The following is an 18,422-nucleotide window of genomic DNA, read 5'->3' as shown; positions in this document are numbered from 1 at the left end:
TGGATCATGTGAATTAAAACGTACGATGGCGAATCCGGATGATTTGTATTTGGTCGATGAACTGAATGATGTATCAAACCTTTTGTCAAACCTTCAAGGGATCGATGAACTGAATTTTTTGATATATTATTTGTATTTTTAAGATTTTAAAATGAATTAGTTTTATTTTTCTGATTTTTTTGATATATTATTTGTATTTTAAGATTTTAAAATGAATTAGTTTTATTTTTCTGATTTTTTGATATATAATTGTATTTTTAAGATTTTAAAATGAATTAGTTTTATTTTTCTGATTTTTTTGATATATTATTTGTATTTTTAAGATTTTAAAATGAATTAGTTTTATTTTTCTGATTTTTTTGATATATAATTGTATTTTTAAGATTTTAAAATGAATTAGTTTTATTTTTCTGTTTTTTGATATATTATTTGTATTTTCAAGATTTTAAAATGAATTAGTTTTATTTTTCTGATTTTTTGATATATTATTTGTATTTTTAAGATTTTAAAATGAATTAGTTTTATTTTTCTGATTTTTTTGATATATAATTGTATTTTTAAGATTTTAAAATGAATTAGTTTTATTTTTCTGATTTTTTTGATATATTATTTGTATTTTCAAGATGTTAAAATGAATTAGTTTATTTTTCTGATTTTTTTGATATATAATTGTATTTTTAAGATTTTAAAATGAATTAGTTTTATTTTATATGAAAAAGGACCTTTAGTCGCGGTTGGGGAGGCGGACCGCGACTAAAGGTACCCTTTAGTCGCGGTTGGTGTCCCCAACCGCGACTAAAGGCTCTTTCTGCGCGGGAACGAAAGCGGCGCCAAAAACCTTTAGTCCCGGTTGGGGAGGCGGACCGCGACTAAAGGTACCCTTTAGTCGCGGTTGGTGTGGCCAACCGCGACTAAAGGGTACCTTTAGTCGCGGTCCGCCTCCCCAACCGGGACTAAAGGTCTGTCTATATATACAACACTTAGCAGTTTCCGCCACCTCCCATTCTCCTCTCGACGCCGAAGCCCTGCCCCGACGCCGATCGACGCCGAAGCCCTGCCCCGACGCCGAAGCCCTGCCCGACGCCGACGCCCTGCCCCCAGTGAGCTCCGGCGGCCCCCACTTCCCCTGCCCTGCGCGCCCCGCCCCCGCCCCCAGTGAGCGCCGCCGCCGCCCGTGCCCTGCCCTAGCGCGCCGCCACCGCCGCCGCCCCTGCCCTGCCCTGCCCTTGCTCGCCGCCCGCTGCCCGCCGCCCCTGGCCCTGCCCCTGCCCGCCGCCCGCCGCCCGCTGCCCCTGCCAAAGAAACCAAAAAGAAAAAGGAAGAAGAAGAAAGAAAAAGGAAGAAGAAGAAAGAAAAAGGAAGAAGAAGAAAGAAAGAAGAAAGAAACCAAATGAAAAAAGAAGAAAAGAAAGAAGAAAGAAAGAAGAAAGAAAAAGGAAGAAGAAAAAAGGAAGAAGAAAAAAAACAAAAGAAAACAAAAGAAACCAAATGAAAACCAAAAAGAAAGAAGAAAGAAAACCAAATGAAAACCAAAAGAAATAAGAAAAAAAGGAAGAAGAAAAAAAGGAAGAAGAAAAAAGGAAGAAGAAAAAAAGAAAGAAGAAAGAAAGAAGAAAGAAAAAGGAAGAAGAAAAAAAGAAGAAAGAAAAAGGAAGAAGAAAAAAATGAAAACCAAAAGAAAGAAGAAAGAAAAAGGAAGAAGAAAAAAAGAAGAAAAAAGGAAGAAGAAAGAAACCAAATGAAAACCAAAAAACAAAGAAAACAAAAACAAAAGAAACCAATGCAAAAGAAACCAAAACAGAAGAAAAGGAAAAACAAAATAAGAAAATGTTAAATGAAGAAAAAAAGAAGAAAAAAGGAAGAAGAAAGAAACCAAATGAAAACCAAAAACAAAAACAAAGAAAACAAAACAAAAGAAACCAATGCAAAAGAAACCAAAACAGAAGAAAAGGAAAAACAAAATAAGAAAAGGAAGAAGAAAAGGAAGAAGAAAAGGAAAAAGAAAAGGAAGAAGAAAGGAAGAAGAAAAGGAAAAGAAAGGAAGAAGAAAAGGAAAATAAAAGGAAAAAGAAAAGGAAAACAAAATACTTGGCAGTGCTCAATAATCTTATTTTTTAATTCCTCCTCCTCTATGTCCCCTTAATCTTATTTTTTAATTCCTTTATACTTAAAGAATTTTTACTACATGCAGGAGTGACATATGGCGGACGATAGAGCCGAGCCGCTTAGGGATCCGGAGGCTGAACGTTATTTAATGGGCATCATCAACAACGAGATTCCTTATGTGCCGGGCTCAGAATATGAGCAAGAAGAGGATGTAGTCTCTTCTTTTCTGAACCTTGACGGTGATCAAGAAGGCGATAATCAAGAAGGTGAAGGAACGGACATTGTCGACGGAGGTCAACCGTCAACAAACGACGATCTCGAATTGCAAGTAGCAACCACCTCCGGCGAGGTATATATATACATTGAGCCTCTCGTGATACAAACTTACTGAAATGTGAATACATATGTATTAACGCGCGCGACTCTCTTTCTTTTTTTAGCCCTCGGCCGGATCGAGTACGACAAAGCGTGGCAAATCCAAGGCGATGAAAACAGGAGAAACATATGCCATTGAGTTTGTCAGTGAAACCGGCAAGCCCCTACAGCACACCTCAAAGTTTATCAACCAATGCGGAGTCGTTGTTAGAGACAACGTCCCGATCACCGTCCAGGAATGGAAGGAGCCAAAGAAGGCACGTCTTGGTTTCAGTTTTGTCGACAAGAGAACGAAAAAGGATTGCTGGAGAAAGCTTATGGAACATTTCATTCTACCTCCGGAATACAACAAAGTCGATGAATTCGGTAATGAGGTTCCGGGTGGACGTGAGAGGAGGAGGCTAGTTAAAGAGTTCGCTCTTCAGAAGATGGGCGAAGCATTCCGGAACTTCAAGAAAAATTTAACCCGTGACTATGTCAACAAGGGCAAGACTCCGGATTTCAATGGACAACATGAGAAACTGAAAGATGATTGGCCAGAATTTGTGAGGCAAAAGCAATCGGAGCATTTCAAGGAAATATCGAAAAAAATAAGGATAATGCGAGTAAGAAAAAGTTCCATCATATTATGGGGCCAGGAGGATACCGCCTTTCGGAGCCTAGGTGGCAGAAGATGGAGGAGGACCTGAGGGTGCGAGGAATCCCTCTAGGTACAGAGGGATGGGACCCAAGGGCCAAAAGCTGGTGGTACGGGCATGGGGGATCGCTAGACCCGGAGACAGGGGTGTGTGTTCACCGGCAGAAAAAGTTTGCTCCCACCCAAGCCCTTATTGACGCAATGACCCAAGCTCAAGAGGGCTTGATCAAGTTCAACAGAGAGAAAGACGCACTGACAACAGCCCTCGGGAATGATGAACACGGAGGACGTGTACGAGGCAAAGGCAAAGTTCCGTGGAAAGTAGGGTTTTCCCAGGACAATGACCCGTACTGTTACAGAAGCCGTAAGAGAAAGACGGACCGGGATGCAGATCTTATGGCGAAGTTTGCATCGGAACTCCATGAGTTGAAGCAGACCGTGCATGAACTAGTAAAAGAAAAATCGGCTGCAGGGCCGCATGAAGATCATGAAGCGGATCGCGGAAGCCAGCAGCGGAGAAGCAGCGTGGCTTCCACGGATGCCCCGCCTGGTGCTAGTGCACCGATGATCGAGATTCGTGCACCGGAGCCTCACTACCCCGTGGATGATGTAAAGGAGATGAAAGAATGTGATCTGCATTATCCCGTGGGGAACGTTTCCACGAAGGTAGCTAGCGGCAGTGCTTTACCCTGTACACCTGGAGCACTCCACCACAACAACCCCATTGCATATGGCTATGCTCGTGTCACGGTGGAAGACATAGTCCAAGGGTTTGAGGACCTGGAGATTGACAAACCTACACCCGAAGGGGAGAGAAGACTTGGAGATGTCAAGCGCCAGATCATTCTATGGAAAAAGAAGTACATAGTGTTTCCAGGCGAGGCGCCAAGGCTAGCAAGTCCACCCCCCTCCGATGGTGGTGGTGGTGGTGGTGGCGGTGGTGGCGGTGGTGGTGGTCGTGGTGGTTCACCTACACCTCCTTCACGCCATTCGACGCCGTCCCCCGATCCACAACCTCCGGCGGGTACGACGCCCCCCAATCCTCCTCCGGCGGGTACGACGCCCCCCAATCCACCTCCGGCGAAGAAGCAGAAGCAGGCGGACAGCAAGGAAACCCGCTCCTGGACTATTAACCCGGACCCTTATGTACCTAAGACCACAAGGGTACCGGAGCCATCACTGAAGCCTCTCCTCCCAAGGCCTTGGGAACTTAGTGAAGCTGAAACCAAATTGGCCGCGTCTGCTGATTATGAGAAATGGAAGGCGGATATGAAGGCGATAAAAGAGCCTGAGCCCAAGCAAGTATTCACTGAGAAGCAAAAGAAGTGGGCTAAGGATTTTTTGACGACACCGTCCCAAGCCGAGCTGAATATGCCTGACGACTATGGACATGAACTTCGTAGGCAAGCAAAAATATTGAAGGAGGAGAAAGAAGAAAGTAAAAAAAGCGGGAAACAAGTTGACCAGCTCGGGATGCAGAAGAAACAATCGATCCCCCCGCTCATAGTGAAAGCCGGTCCGGAAGAGGACCCCGAGATCATAGCAGCTGCGGCAGCACTTGGATTGACTGTAGCGAGTGCCATGAAACAAGCGTCCGAGATGGGTTTGACTCTTCGTGCCTTCTTAGGCCTTGAGGATGCGCCAGTATGTGAGATAGCATTACAATATGTGCGGAATGGGCCTCTCGTCGAGCCTGCGCGGGAAAAGAGTCTACCACCACAAATGCGAAATCTGCTACGTTGGTACAAGCAATTCATAACATGGGCCGACAAAGAATATGTTTATGCGGATGTTACAGATGAGCATCACACCAAACGGTACTCTGTACAAGTTCATATGAGTGAATTGTTCCAGCTGTTCAATCTGCGCGACCTCGACAAATCTATGCTGAGTTGCTACGTTCTGTAAGTGATTTATTTCTACCTCATCTCGTTCTTCATTGCCTGCACTATATATATATATATTGTCCTAACTATATTGTTGCGTACGCTATTATGCAGATTGAAGATTTGGGAATGCAAAATAAGAAACATCCATGATGTTGGGTTCATTGACCCACATATCGTTAATGGACATGTGTTACAAAATCACCCCGAAGACGTGGAGAAAGACTTGTACAAGTTTCTTAGAAAGCATCAACTCAAAAGTCATATTCTATTTCCTTACCATTTTGGGTGAGTGTTTCTCTCTTGTGCCCATTCTCTTTTGTTTACTCCATGCATGGTATGTCTAATCGATGAGTTATGCATGACTGTGCATGTAACGTGTCCGCAGGTTCCACTGGATTCTGCTAAATATTGAACTTCACACCTCCAGAGTTCTAATCATGGACTCTATGGATTCGGATCCAAAGCGTTGGGCCGACATGAGAAAAATGCTGCAAAAGTAATTATTTTCAATCATTTGAGCTCTATATCGATCGGTCTCTTTCGTTCATTTCCTAATATCAAGTAACTAATAACTCCCTTGTTCATTTAATTTTCTTTGCCCTGTAGGGTTTGGAGACGGTTCTCAGAAGAAATTGTCGGTGAATTCAAACATGAGCTAGATTTCAGAAGGTTAGTTAATGTGGATAAGCAGCCACCGGGGACCAATCTATGTGGATACTATGTTTGTGAGAACATCCGGAGACACACCTCTGAGCGGAAGGCATCGGATAGCGTGCGGAACGCGACGGATAACTTGCGGAGGAGGCTTAGTCCAGAAGCTCGCTTCCGACCAATTCAAGAAGAATTAGCAGGATTTTTCATGAGGGAAGTCATCAATCCTAAAGGAGAACACTATACCGAGGACGAAGAAATTTATATGCATACCCGAGATTGAAACTTGTTCGAAGTTGTATATGGTCATCCATCCTAATTGTGTATGGAAACTTGTTCGAAGTTGTATATGGTCACCCGAGATTGAATATATATTATATATTCCTCTTGAATTCTTCTTGTTTGAAATTTCATATGCATGTATATAGTAGCGTAGAATATGTGTACTGAAACTTCATCAAAATTAAAATAAAACACAAAATAAAATATAAAAGAAATAAAACACTACAAATTAAAAAGAAACCAGGTTTAGGGGGGCTAAAACCCTAAACCTGCGGAGGAGGCCTTTAGTCCCGGTTAGCCACGAGAACCGGGACTAAAGGTCCTCCGCCCCGACGGACCCCTGGCGTCCACGTGGACGGGCCTTTAGTCCCGGTCAGCCACGAGAACCGGGACTAAAGCCTTTAGTCGCGGTTCGTAAGAGGCGCGACTAAAGGGGGGGGGGGTCTTTAGTCGCGCATATTTAGTCCCGGTTGCACAGCCGGGACTAAAGACTGTTGCGAACCGGGACTAAAGGGCTTTTTTCTACCAGTGGATATCATATCTTAATCTAGATACACTTCTTAGCAGCAAAATCAAAACAATCCATACTTTCTCTCTCACAAATACATTAAATCACAAATACATTAAATGAAAAACCTTTAGATACAACAATGAAATACTCCATCCTCCTCATTTTCTTTCCTGCCTTCGCCGCCGCTCCACCACCCCTGTCGGAACTCTACGTTCCCGTCACCTCCAGTGTTCCATCCGGGCTCCACCCTGCTTCTCCTCCGCTGCCATTTCACCCCTCTCCTCCGACCGCCCCGCAAGGCACCATCCGCTACTGCTATACTCACCATGCCCGACAACTGTTGTTGAATTGCCGGAGTTAAAAAAATTGTCCCTTCTTCTTTCAAGCAATGTATTCGGATTTGGTGTACATATTCAAGCACTATGTTGAGTCGTCGACGGCTCGTTTGACGAGGAGGACTATATGGATGAGACAGCGATGATGCAGGCAGTTCTTGAGGTCGTGGAACGTGCGAAGGAGCATGTTCTCAATTTCAAGGGTTCCACCAAGGGTCATCAAATGCTCAACCATAACAGGGCGCGCGGCCATTTGACACGGATGGACAACTACTTTGCCCCCAATGCACTCTTCGCTGACCATTTTTGCGGCATTTACGGATGCGCAAGACTATCTTCGATCGTTTGTACCATGGCATCCGGTCCTATGATGACTACTTCATCTTGAAGAAAGGGCACCGCGGGAACGATTGGGTTCTCTGGTTACAGAAGTGCACAGCTGCACTGCGGATGCTTGCATATGGCACGCCCGCTGATTCGTGGGACGAGTACATACGGATGTCTGAGAGCACATGTGGAGGTGCAATGGTCAGGTTTGCAACTACCGTGGTCGAGGTGTTTGGACCTCAGTACTTGAGAGAACCAACTATGGCAGACATCAAGAGGCTCTTGGCAATATCATAAGTAAGAGGATGGTCAGGTTTGCTTGGATCTCTTGACTACATGCATTAAAAATGAAAGAATTGCCCAAAAGCTTTACAAGTGCAATATCAGGGTCATGTTAAGAAGTCCACCATCATTTTTGAAGCAGTTGCACCACATGATCTTTAGATTTGGCACGCTTTCTTTGGCATGCCCGGGTCTCACAATGACATCAATGTGATGCAGCGATCACCATTGTTTGCGAGGCTAATTAAAAGAAAAACTTCTTGCCACTATACTGTCAATGGACATGAGTACAACATGGGCTACTATCTGGTTGACGGTATCTATCCTCCGTGGGTTACCTTTGGAAACACCATTTTAACCCAGTTAGCCAGAAAAAGTTTCACTTTGCCCAAAGACAAGAATCAGCTAGAGGATGTCGAGAGGGCATTTGGAGTTCCGCATGCCCGTTTTGTAGGTGTTTGTGGACCTGCTAAACAATGGGATCTGGAGGCCCTGTGTAAGGTGATGACATGTTGTGTGATCGTGCACAACATGATCGTGGAGGATGAGAGTGAGGATGTTGCCGCAACTCTAAAATTTGAGAACATGAGTGATCCTATTGAATTTCAAGACCAAAATCTGCCCACATTTGAAGAGTTTATTCAAACGCGTCAACAAATTCGGCATCGAGTAACTCACGAGCAGATGAAAGAAAATCTGATTGAACATATGTGGACGGTTGAAGGGAACAATAATCTTGGAATGTAATATTTGAACTTTTTAAAATTTAAACTACCGCTGTATTCAAACATTTGAATGTGTGTAGTCTATGTATACGGCTATTGAACGTGTGGACTTTTAAAATAATTAGGGAGACCAGATATATGCCGACAACATTGAATGGCCGGCTTCCGCATTCGTGTTTGTAGACTGGTCTCCTTATTCGCAGACGGATGCGGAAGGAAATTTGTGCATGGGCGTTGGAGATGCTCTAAAGCTGGTATGCTGCTTTTGAAAAGCATCTATGTCACCCGCAAAAAAGAAAAGAAAAAGAATAGCATCTATGTGCACAAGCTACGAGAGTTCACTGAGTGTATTTTTTTACAGCGATCCATCGAATTTAGACCATGTCCCTACATATAAAAGCTACAACAGTTCAGAATTTCAATCTTTTAGGTGACATTTGGGTGGTTCTCGCACACATGAAAACCAAATTCAGCATATCCGGCAGCTGAGAAATAAGATACTCCCTCCGTTGCATAATGTAAGACGTTTTTTGCTTGGACTTTGAAGGGCTGAGAAGACCACACGTTAGTGAACCTGCACACATCCCTCCCGCGCTGCCACCCGCGAGGCGGCCGGGGAGGGCGCCCCGATCTCCTCCGCTCGGCCCCCTCTCCCTCCCTACTCCCCCTCGCCGCCGCTGGAGGCGCAGCCGGGCGAAGCCCGGTCTGCGCAGGCGGCGGCGGGGCTTCCTTCGTCCCCTCGCGCGGGTGGTCAGGCGCGGGCCAGATCCGCCGGGCCTGGGCGCCGGACTGGTTGGCGGGTGCGGCGGCACGGCGTGCTGCGGAGTGGTCGGCGACGAGCTCCTGGCGGCGGTGCGGCGGGCGTCATGGTGGTGGTTCTCGCCTCTTGGCGCGCGGGGCTGACTCCGGGGCGGCGGCGCGGGCATGGACTCATCATCTGTTCCTGTGGGCGCGGCCTCGGCCTCCCCTGCTCGGCCGGCGGGTCTCGGTGTGGGGGGGGGCTTCTCCCTACTGAGATCTGGCTTGCGGGATCTTCCAGATCCCGGCAAGGATGGCGGCGACCCGTGCACGAGAGATGGAGGTCTTCGATCAGATCTGGGTGAAAACCTGCTATTGGCTATTGCCAAGGCCGGCGATGGCGACGCTGTCTGCGTCGTTCCCTTCCTGAAGGCATCGTTGTGGAGAAGTTCAAGGCCACTCTCTGCTACCTCCGGGGGAAACCCTAGATTAGTAGATCGGATGACGGCGGCTCTCTGTTGTCGTTTCCCCCTGGGGGCATCATTCTTGGAGGTGCACACGGGCTCGAGGGACTAGAGGACGGCGACTTTGGTGGAGCGGTGCTTCATCTTTCACATTGATGGTGGCGGATCTCGGCGGCATGGTGCTATGGAGACTCGGCGTCTGATGCGCGGAGATGGACTCGTGCAGGAGGAGGAAGCTGTCTGGCGTCATGGGGACGTCGATGGCAGAGTGGCCAGACAAGGTAGAAGCCTCAATATGATCTGAAGACGGACCTGTGAAAGATGGCGACGACGACACACGAGTGCGTCTGACCGGATTGTGCCCCAGACCCGGTATGTGGCTCGGCTGGGGCTTCCGAATGAGTTTTGGCTTCCGGCTTTTGATGTTAGGCTTAGGTGAGTGGTTTGGGTAGTGACCCAGCTAGCACCCCCTCATCATGTTGGATAGGAGTAGCGGCATATGTTGCCAAGATGGTGGATTCAGACACATTGTTGTAATACTTTGTACGGTCCTCGAGAATAATCAATAAAGTGGCCGTATGCATCTCCCAGATGCAGAGGCCGGGGGTCATCCTCCTTTTCTAAAACTAGTGCATTATGAGACGAAGGGAGTAGTAAAATGGTTAGTGTCCTCCATGGCGATAATAAAATGGTTAGCATTCCTTAATCTACGATTTTTCACAAAATTTACACGTTATCGTTTCATAGCAGTCTCTTGACCTATGGAATGTTTGATCACACCTTTGTTTCACATGATCAGCTATTCAAGGGCCAGAGGAAGCATTTCGGAATAAGTTTTTTGTTTCCATACCGGAGGATAAGATTTTCCAATTCAGTGGCCACTCTTGAAATCCTAGGAGCAATTGAAGTAGACATGCAGTTGGATCGAACAAGTGCGTGTAATTCAACCGCAATACCGTACTCATCGTATATATACTAGGGTTGTCAAAGTGACTGATGTGGAGACACATAGGACTGATGGCATGCATCACCATTCAGTTGACATTTGCAGTTAATGGGCAAAGCTTACGACATATAGTTCAGTAATGACCAAAGGAAAACTTTAATTATAACCCCGCGCCGAGGTAAACCATTTATTTTCTACAAAAGCAAAGTAAAAATATCTACATACAATATTTTAGCAGCTTAGGACATCACACACTAGCTGCTCTCCCCCACAGAAAAGCAGCATGGTATTGCTGAACACAGTTGATGGAGATTCCAACAGATCTGGAAAACATTAAAAAACAAACAAGATGTGTTATAAATAAGCTATCACAACTCCCACATGCCTTAATCAGGAAATAACCTTCTCTGACACTACCAGTTGCTGGTCAATTTTTAGCAACAACTAGGTTTCCTTTTGCAAAAGTGATGAGATGCGTTAGCATGCAGTACTACCTAGTACCCCGTGATTTGTTTAAAAACTGGGACCATTGAGTGATCTGTGCACTTCCTTCATATTCTAACATCATAGTACCACTTGCTGCTGCATGCATGCTTTGGCCCTAAACCAATGGATGTGATGAGAGAGAAAACAAGTGTATAACAAAGCCAAGATCTTTAGAGGGTATACAGTACAATAAAAGACCCAACTTCACAAGTGTATAATACGAGCATTTTTTTAGAACAGAGGCTCGAGATGAGCTCAGCTATAAATTAACAAAGCCATCAACCAGCCAGGTTTACAACGACCAACAACTTACGAAGAAGCAAACATGACGGCCAAAAGATACGAAGTGTTGTGCAAACTGCTAGTACTCCTTCCGTAAAGAAAAATAAGAGCGTTTAGATCACTAAAGTAGTGATCTAAACGCTCTTATATTTGTTTACAGGGGGAGTAACAAACAACAATCAGACAAGCAGCAAAAATCTGAAGGCTAGAGGACAAGCCCAGCTTGAAGTCAATGAAGCCTTCCACCGCGAACAGACCGCCGCGCAAAGACGGAAGCCGGGTCTTGAGGAGAAGAAACAACCAGCAGGTGAAGAAACGCCCTCGTCAGATCCATGGGCTCAAGCCGACTCAGTAATAACCTTCTCCATCTCCAAAGTCGGCTCTGGCATGAAGGGCGCCGATCCGTCTATGTGTCTGTACAGAGTTGTATAACTCAGACTAGTCTTTTAGAGTTGTATACAATCACTCTATAAGTACAGAAAAAATTGTATAATCCAGGCAAATCCTTTAGAAGTGTAATTCAGTACAACACAGACTTCCAGAAAAAAGATAGCCTTGGCAGAAAGATATCTTATGCAGCGGTCAGACAACTTTTTCTTTGAACATGATCAGACCACTTTGAAATGAACATACTAGCTGGCTGTCTTATTCAAGTTTATGCAAAACCAACTGAACATTAATAATGCATATAAAACAATATGATATGTTAATGCTTGACTACTAGGGTGGGAAAATATCAGGCAATTTACAGCCATAAACTGCTACAAGAGCTGTCACCAAAAGTTTGATACATGACGCCGCGGTTTTTAGTAGCAATACAATAGAGTTGCATTAGCATGGACTACTACCTAGTACACTGTGATTTGATTATGAACTGGGACCAGCAAGTGATCTGTGCACATAGTTGGCTGAAGTATTTTAAGAACATAGTACAGCTGCTGCTGCATGCTTTGGCCCTGAACCAAAGAGAAAAAGGTGTACAGCATAACAAAGTTCTTTAGAATTGTACGACAACCAACTTGTCTCTCTCACACAGAGAATGCAACTCAGTACAAGAAAAGAGACATCTATAAAATATAAAAGAGAGACCCTGGGCAACAATATTGACTATACTATGATTCTTTTAAATCCTTTGTGGCATGAATTTTCAGGGTAATTGCAAATGAAAACACTCGGTGAGGCAAAATAATTGTGGAAAGATCAGCTCACTTCGCAACAGGAATACAGCCATAAGAATGAAGTTAGGAAAATAGATGGTCGAGTACATAGAGCTCCAAGGGAAGTAAGAAACCAAACAATTTACAAACCTGTGTTGTTCTTTTTTGAGGGGGAAATGGCAGGTGCTCTGCCTTTGCATCATAGATTAGGAATGTACAAGAGGAAAACACAATGGAGAAAGAGAGGGAGGAAGCATAAGAAAAACGAAGAAGCAGTCACCCCAGGCGCTGCCTGTACATGGATGTTCAGCTAATGTTCCGCTACATTCAGCCGGATCAGCTGCAGATCACTGATAAGACCACCAACAACAAAGGCTGGGCATGACGCCTTGTTTGTGTATCTGTTCCTTCAGCAAAGTATGCCCCTATATTCTAAGGGCTTGCTTAACAATTATTTTAGCCTTGACCAATTTACACAAACTTAATGTTTATATTGAAGGTATTGTGCAACGGTTACATAGATGGATCCAGTAGACCAGTACCGAGCTAAGCTGTTCCATTTAGATGGGAAACCAAAGTGCCATTCACAATGGATCTCTTTCAACTTTACGTCATCATTGCAGGAAAACTTTCAACAAGCTCACATACACCTCCTCAAGTTTACAACATAGGAAGAGTAAAAAAAATCTAAAAGCAAACTGCTACAGATCAATAGGCCCTCCTCAGAGAACGGTAAGCAAAAGTTTTTGACGTAAGAGTGAAAGAAAATGCAGGCACAAGTTTCACTGGTGACAAAACAAATATAAGGGAAATAAAATCTCCCCTAGCGTCGATCGCATGCCTTATGCCTTTCGTAACAAACACACAGAGAATACACCAAAGGAGTATCATATACCAAGCTGCAAAGTCCTGGTATGGAACGAAGCAGCAGCTGGCCATCTCAGTTTGGTGGACTATTATGGCCAATGCTAGGGCTATGACCTGGAGTTGTCGACTCGACTTGCTCCGCAGGCGCCCCCAGAGTGCTCCTTCCAGTGCAGGGAGGACGCACGCTGACGATAGGCGCCTTCACTTCTAGCCTCCTTGCATCAGCTGGCACAGGAAGCTGCATGAAGGCAGTACTGAGCAGCAACATGAAAACCACGACCGTATTTGATGAAATGGCCATGGTATCGATGAGAGAAGTAGCTAGTGGTAGCTAGCTTGAACAATGGATGAGGGCAAGAGTAAGAGCTGAAGACACAAGTTACTCACTCACTACTAAGATGGCTTACCTCTAGAGCCAGCTCCCTTCTTTATATATGCAGATTGTGTCACTATTTTAGTTCAAGAAAGGTACTTTTGAAGGAGTCGAGTGATGGGAGGACCAGGGAGGTGATAACAACAATCTCCAGCCCATTGTTTACAATTTGGATGTCTCAACATATTTTCTTCTTTCACGAATTATATGCTAAAGGGAACACCTTTTCCCAATCCAGTTTTATTCTAAGAAACATCTAAGCTTCTTCTACCTGGATAAACACTGTATGAAGCGAGGGCAAAGGGCAGCCCGGTGCATGTAGCTCCCGCTTGCGCAGGGTCCGGGGAAGGGTCCGACCACTTTGGGTCTATTGTGCGCAGCCTTTCCCTACATTTCTGCAAGAGGCTGTTTCCAGGTAGTGAAGTGAGGGTTATTAAAAAGAGCAATGGCATGTGAATATGCCTCAAGTTTGGCCTGAACTCTGTGACAGCCTGACAGGTATCAGTGTGATATTGTTTCCATGACCAGTCGGAGTGATACTTTCATGTGAATTATCCTTCTTACCAGCATGGTAATTTACTAATCTTTTTGCCAGTGCATCAACCAAACAAACAGCTACTAACTTTTCTTTATTTAGTGTTACCAAAGACTGAAGAGGCAGTTATGAATCATCTAGTCACCAGCATATCATCCGTTATTCTAACGAAAGATCTCCTCGACAACCTAAGTTTAACGCACAAGTTGACCCAGTTGTACTAGTATGGCATACTTGGGGTTGGGGGGTCATGGAAGCCTCATTAAGCATGCAACTTGCAAACTTGAACTATCAAAGTGCCTCACTTGACATGTTCCAGTCAAAGTTTAAGGAAGAACAGCAAGTTGGATCTTCTATCAGAACTCATCAAGTCTTAGGTGGAGGGAACAAACAGCAAGTTGGAGCTTCTAATTGTGTTGCTCATAGCTGCATATAGAAAAGAGTAGCAAATGCCTAAAGCTATCATATATGTATAGGATATTGCACCACCAAAAATTGTTCCTTTTCTGTGGATCCCCATTTTCTAAAATTTCGGAAGCTTTGATTTGCATTTGGAAAAGGTGCTTTGAAGTCTTCTTTTGATTTGGAACCTTACTTCCTACTGGTTGGCTTGGAATTTAGCAAATAATTTATTTAAGGTTCTCTCATCCTATAATTCAACCAATCGCATTTTATTCACCTCCTTTAACTCAATAACCCAAAAAGTGTTGTGAACTTCACCATGTGACATAAAAGCATGGGAATTTTCATCATCATTGGCACAACTTTTTTTTTACAGTTGTTAGCAAACAGTAATAGCAACCTCTGTTCCAAAAATAGGAACTACCACGCCTTCTAGAAAAGGAAGTGCCAACTACCAGTAGTCATCAAGTGTGCAACCAACAGGATATGATTGAATGATGCTAAGAGTAGCAAATATTTAAGGTGAGAAGCACACCTCGCTAGATGCCGCAAAGAGTTGTGAACTTGGGGCCTCTTTGATTCACAGGACTCTGAAAACACATATATATGAAAAATGCTGGATTCCAATGGCATGCCTTCCTGAAACCTGCAGGATTAAAACCAATGGAAGTGACACCAAAGTGTGTTTATTTACAGTATTACACCATAGAGTTAACACAATAACTCGTCAGGTATATGAGTTCTTCCAAGAGCTTAGACTTGATGTAAAAATTTCTGTGGTATTTAATGCAAAGTGGCTCATACTAAAAATTCTAAAATTTCTCATTCTACAAATCAAACAAGCACTACCGGAAAAATTCCTCAGAAATGAAATCCTAAGAATTCCTTTTGATCAGAGAGGCCTTTAAGGTCAGAAACAATGAAATATATCACAAAAGCAAAGCATTCACAATCTGCATCTAATAAAGATGTCTTGGTCTCACAAAAGTTACAGAACTACTAAATAGTCCATATTAGTCTATTCACCGAATTGTAATATCAGATATTATTTTCCTTGTCAAAACTACAGTTAGCGCATAAATTAACCTAGGCTCTTATTCAAACTAAGTATATTGTAGTTTGTTTTGCCAGATAGTTACCTGAATCAGGCTACCCTAATTTATCACTTAGTAAGCAATTAGCTTCTGCAGGTTCATTTCATTGACAATACACATACACAAGAACAGGATACGCCAGCACCATCCATACATTAAATATGCACCATATTACTAATTTGATAAGCATCAACAGGGAGTTGTGAACTTGTGGTCAAATGACAGACCCCAAAAAGTGAGGATGTAGGAGCACTTCCATATCACTAGTGTTAGGAAGACCAAAGGAGAAACACATGTGTTGACTTACTAATGATTTGCAAAGCCAAGCGATAGTAATGATAATGATTTAAAAGCAGACGACTAATTCCAGTATTTTGCAGAAGACAACAGAAAATGTAACAAGAGGTTCCTTCTGACGTAAAACTAATTAAGTACTCCCTCCGTCCCAAAATAAGTGTCTCAACTTTGTATAAACTTTAGTTCAAAGTTGTACTAAAGTTGAGACACTTATTTTGGGACGGAGGGAGTACTCGAGTTCTCCATTTGTGATGTCAACATAAATCTTGACAGGCTAATCAGTTCAGAGGTTGCTATCCCTCTTTTTTGATTTGGAACATTGCTTCCTACTGGTTGGCTTGGAATTAAGCAAATAATTTATTTGAGGTTCCCTCAGCCTTGGTGACATAATACAGGTAATCTCATTTTATTCACCTCCTTTAATTCAATAACCCAGAAAGTGTTGTAAACTTCACCATATGACATAAAAGCATGGGAATTTTCATCATTATTGCCAAAACGTTTTTTACAGTTGTTAGCAAACAGTAATAGCAACCCCTGTTCCGAAAATGGAACTACCAGGCTTTCTAGAAAAGGGAAATACCAACTCCCAGTAGTCATCCATATGACATAAGAGCATGGGAATTTTCGTCATTCTTGCCGCAACGTTTTCTTTTACGGTTTTTAGCAAACAGTAATAGCAACCCCTGTTTCGAAAATGGAATTACAAGGCTTTCTACAAAAGGGGAATACCAACTTCCAGTAGTCATCAAGTGTCCATCCAACTGGAAATGATTGAACAATGCTAAGAGCCACAAATATTTAAGGTGAGAAACACACCTCGCTAGATGCCAGCAAGAGTTTTGAACTTAAGGCCTCTTTGATTCGCAGGATCCTGAAGATGCAGATATAGGAAAAACGCTGGATTCCAATGGCATGCCTTCCTGAATCCTGTAGGATTGGAAACCATAGGAAGCGGCTCCAAACTGTGTGTGATTACAGTATTACACCATAATAGAGTTTAACATAAGAGCTCATGAGGTACATGAGTTCTTCCAAGAGTGTTTAGACTTGATGCAAAGTTCCTGTGGAAATACAAAGTGGCCCACAGTGAAATTCCTAAGTTTTCTCATCCTGCTAATCAGACAACCACTATAGAAAAAATTCCTACGGATTGAAATCCTAGAAAATTCCTTTCACTCAAGGAAGCCTTTAAGGTCAGAAAAATACCTCAAAAGCAAAGTATCAACAATATGCATCTAATAAAGATGTCTAGGCACCTGGTCTCACAAAAGTTTTTGTTTTATACTGTCTCACAAAGGTTGCAGAACTGGTAAATCAGCTATAGTCTTTTCACCAAATTGTGATATCAGATTTTTTTTTTCCTTGTCAGAACTACAGTTGACGCATAAAGTAATCTAGGCTCTTATTCAGTAATCGCAAACATAGCAACCTCTGTTCCAAAAATAGGAACTACCAGGACTTCTAGAAAAGGAAGTGCCAACACCCAGTAGTCATCAAGTGTGCATCCAACTGGATATGATTGATCGACGCTAAGAGAGCAAAAATTTAAGGTGAGAAACACACCTCGCTAGATGCCGCAAAGAGTCGTGAACTTAGGGCCTCTTTGATTCGCAGGATTCTGAAAACACAGATATATGAAAAATGCTGGATTCCAATGGCATACCTTCCTGAATCCTGCAGGATTGAAACCTACGGACGTGGCACCAAAGTGTGTTTGATTACAGTATTACACCATAGAGTTAACACAAGAACACAAGAGGTATATGAGTTCTTCCAAGAGCTTATATTTGAGGTTTATTTTCTGTGGTATTGAATGCAAAGTGGCACATACTAAAAATTCCTAAAATTTCTCATTCTATAAATCCAACAATCACTACAGGAAAAATTCCTCAGGATTGAAATCCTACAAAAATGCTTTCAATCAGAGAGGCCTTTAAGGTAAGAAACAATGAAATATATCACAAAAACAAAGCATTCACAATCTGCAACTAATAAAGATGTAAAGTAATATAGGCTCTTATTCAAACTAAAATCTGTTGTAGTTTGTTTTGCCATATAGTTACCTGAAATCAGGATACCGCAATTTATCACTTAGTAAGCAATTAGCTTCTGCAGGTTCATTTCATTGACAATACACCTGCACAAGAACAGGATACACCATCACCACACAAGCACCATCGATACATCAAATATGCACCATATTAGTATATATTACTAATTTGATACGCCTCAACAGGGAGTTGTGAACTTGTGGTCAAATGAACAGACCCCAAAAAGTGAGGATGTAGGAGCACCTCCATATCACTAGTGTTAGGAAGACCAAAGGAGAAACATATGTGTTGACTTGCTAATGATTTGCAAAGCCAAGCAATAATAGTGATAATGATTTAAAAGCAGACGACTAATTCCAGTATTTTGCAGAAGACAACAGAAAATGTAACAAGAGGTTCCTTCTGATGTAAAACTAATTAAGTACTCGAGTTCTCCATTTGTGATGTCAACATAAATCTTGCCAGGCTAATCAGTTCAGGGATTGCTATCCCTCTTTTTTTTATTTGGAACCTTGCTTCCTACTGGTTGGCTTGCAATTAAGCAAATAATGTATTTGAGGTCCCTCAGCCTTTGGTGACACAATACAGGTAATCCCATTTTATTCAC

At 43.0% G+C, this 18,422-nt stretch overlaps 1 long non-coding RNA gene across 1 annotated transcript; it reads right to left on the bottom strand.

Moving 5' to 3' along the window:
* Positions 1–10,965: 10,965 nt before the first annotated feature.
* On the bottom strand, positions 10,966–15,992 carry LOC123166286 (uncharacterized). The gene is made up of 2 exons (XR_006483421.1): positions 14,906–15,992; positions 10,966–11,450 (listed from the first exon to the last, which is right to left on the bottom strand). It is a non-coding gene; the product is annotated as an uncharacterized lncRNA (long non-coding RNA).
* Between the last annotated feature and the right edge of the window lie 2,430 nt (positions 15,993–18,422).

This window comes from Triticum aestivum, chromosome 7D (assembly GCF_018294505.1).
Source record: "Triticum aestivum cultivar Chinese Spring chromosome 7D, IWGSC CS RefSeq v2.1, whole genome shotgun sequence".
Classification (NCBI taxonomy): domain Eukaryota; kingdom Viridiplantae; phylum Streptophyta; class Magnoliopsida; order Poales; family Poaceae; genus Triticum; species Triticum aestivum.
This window is presented reverse-complemented; position numbering and strand designations above follow the sequence as displayed.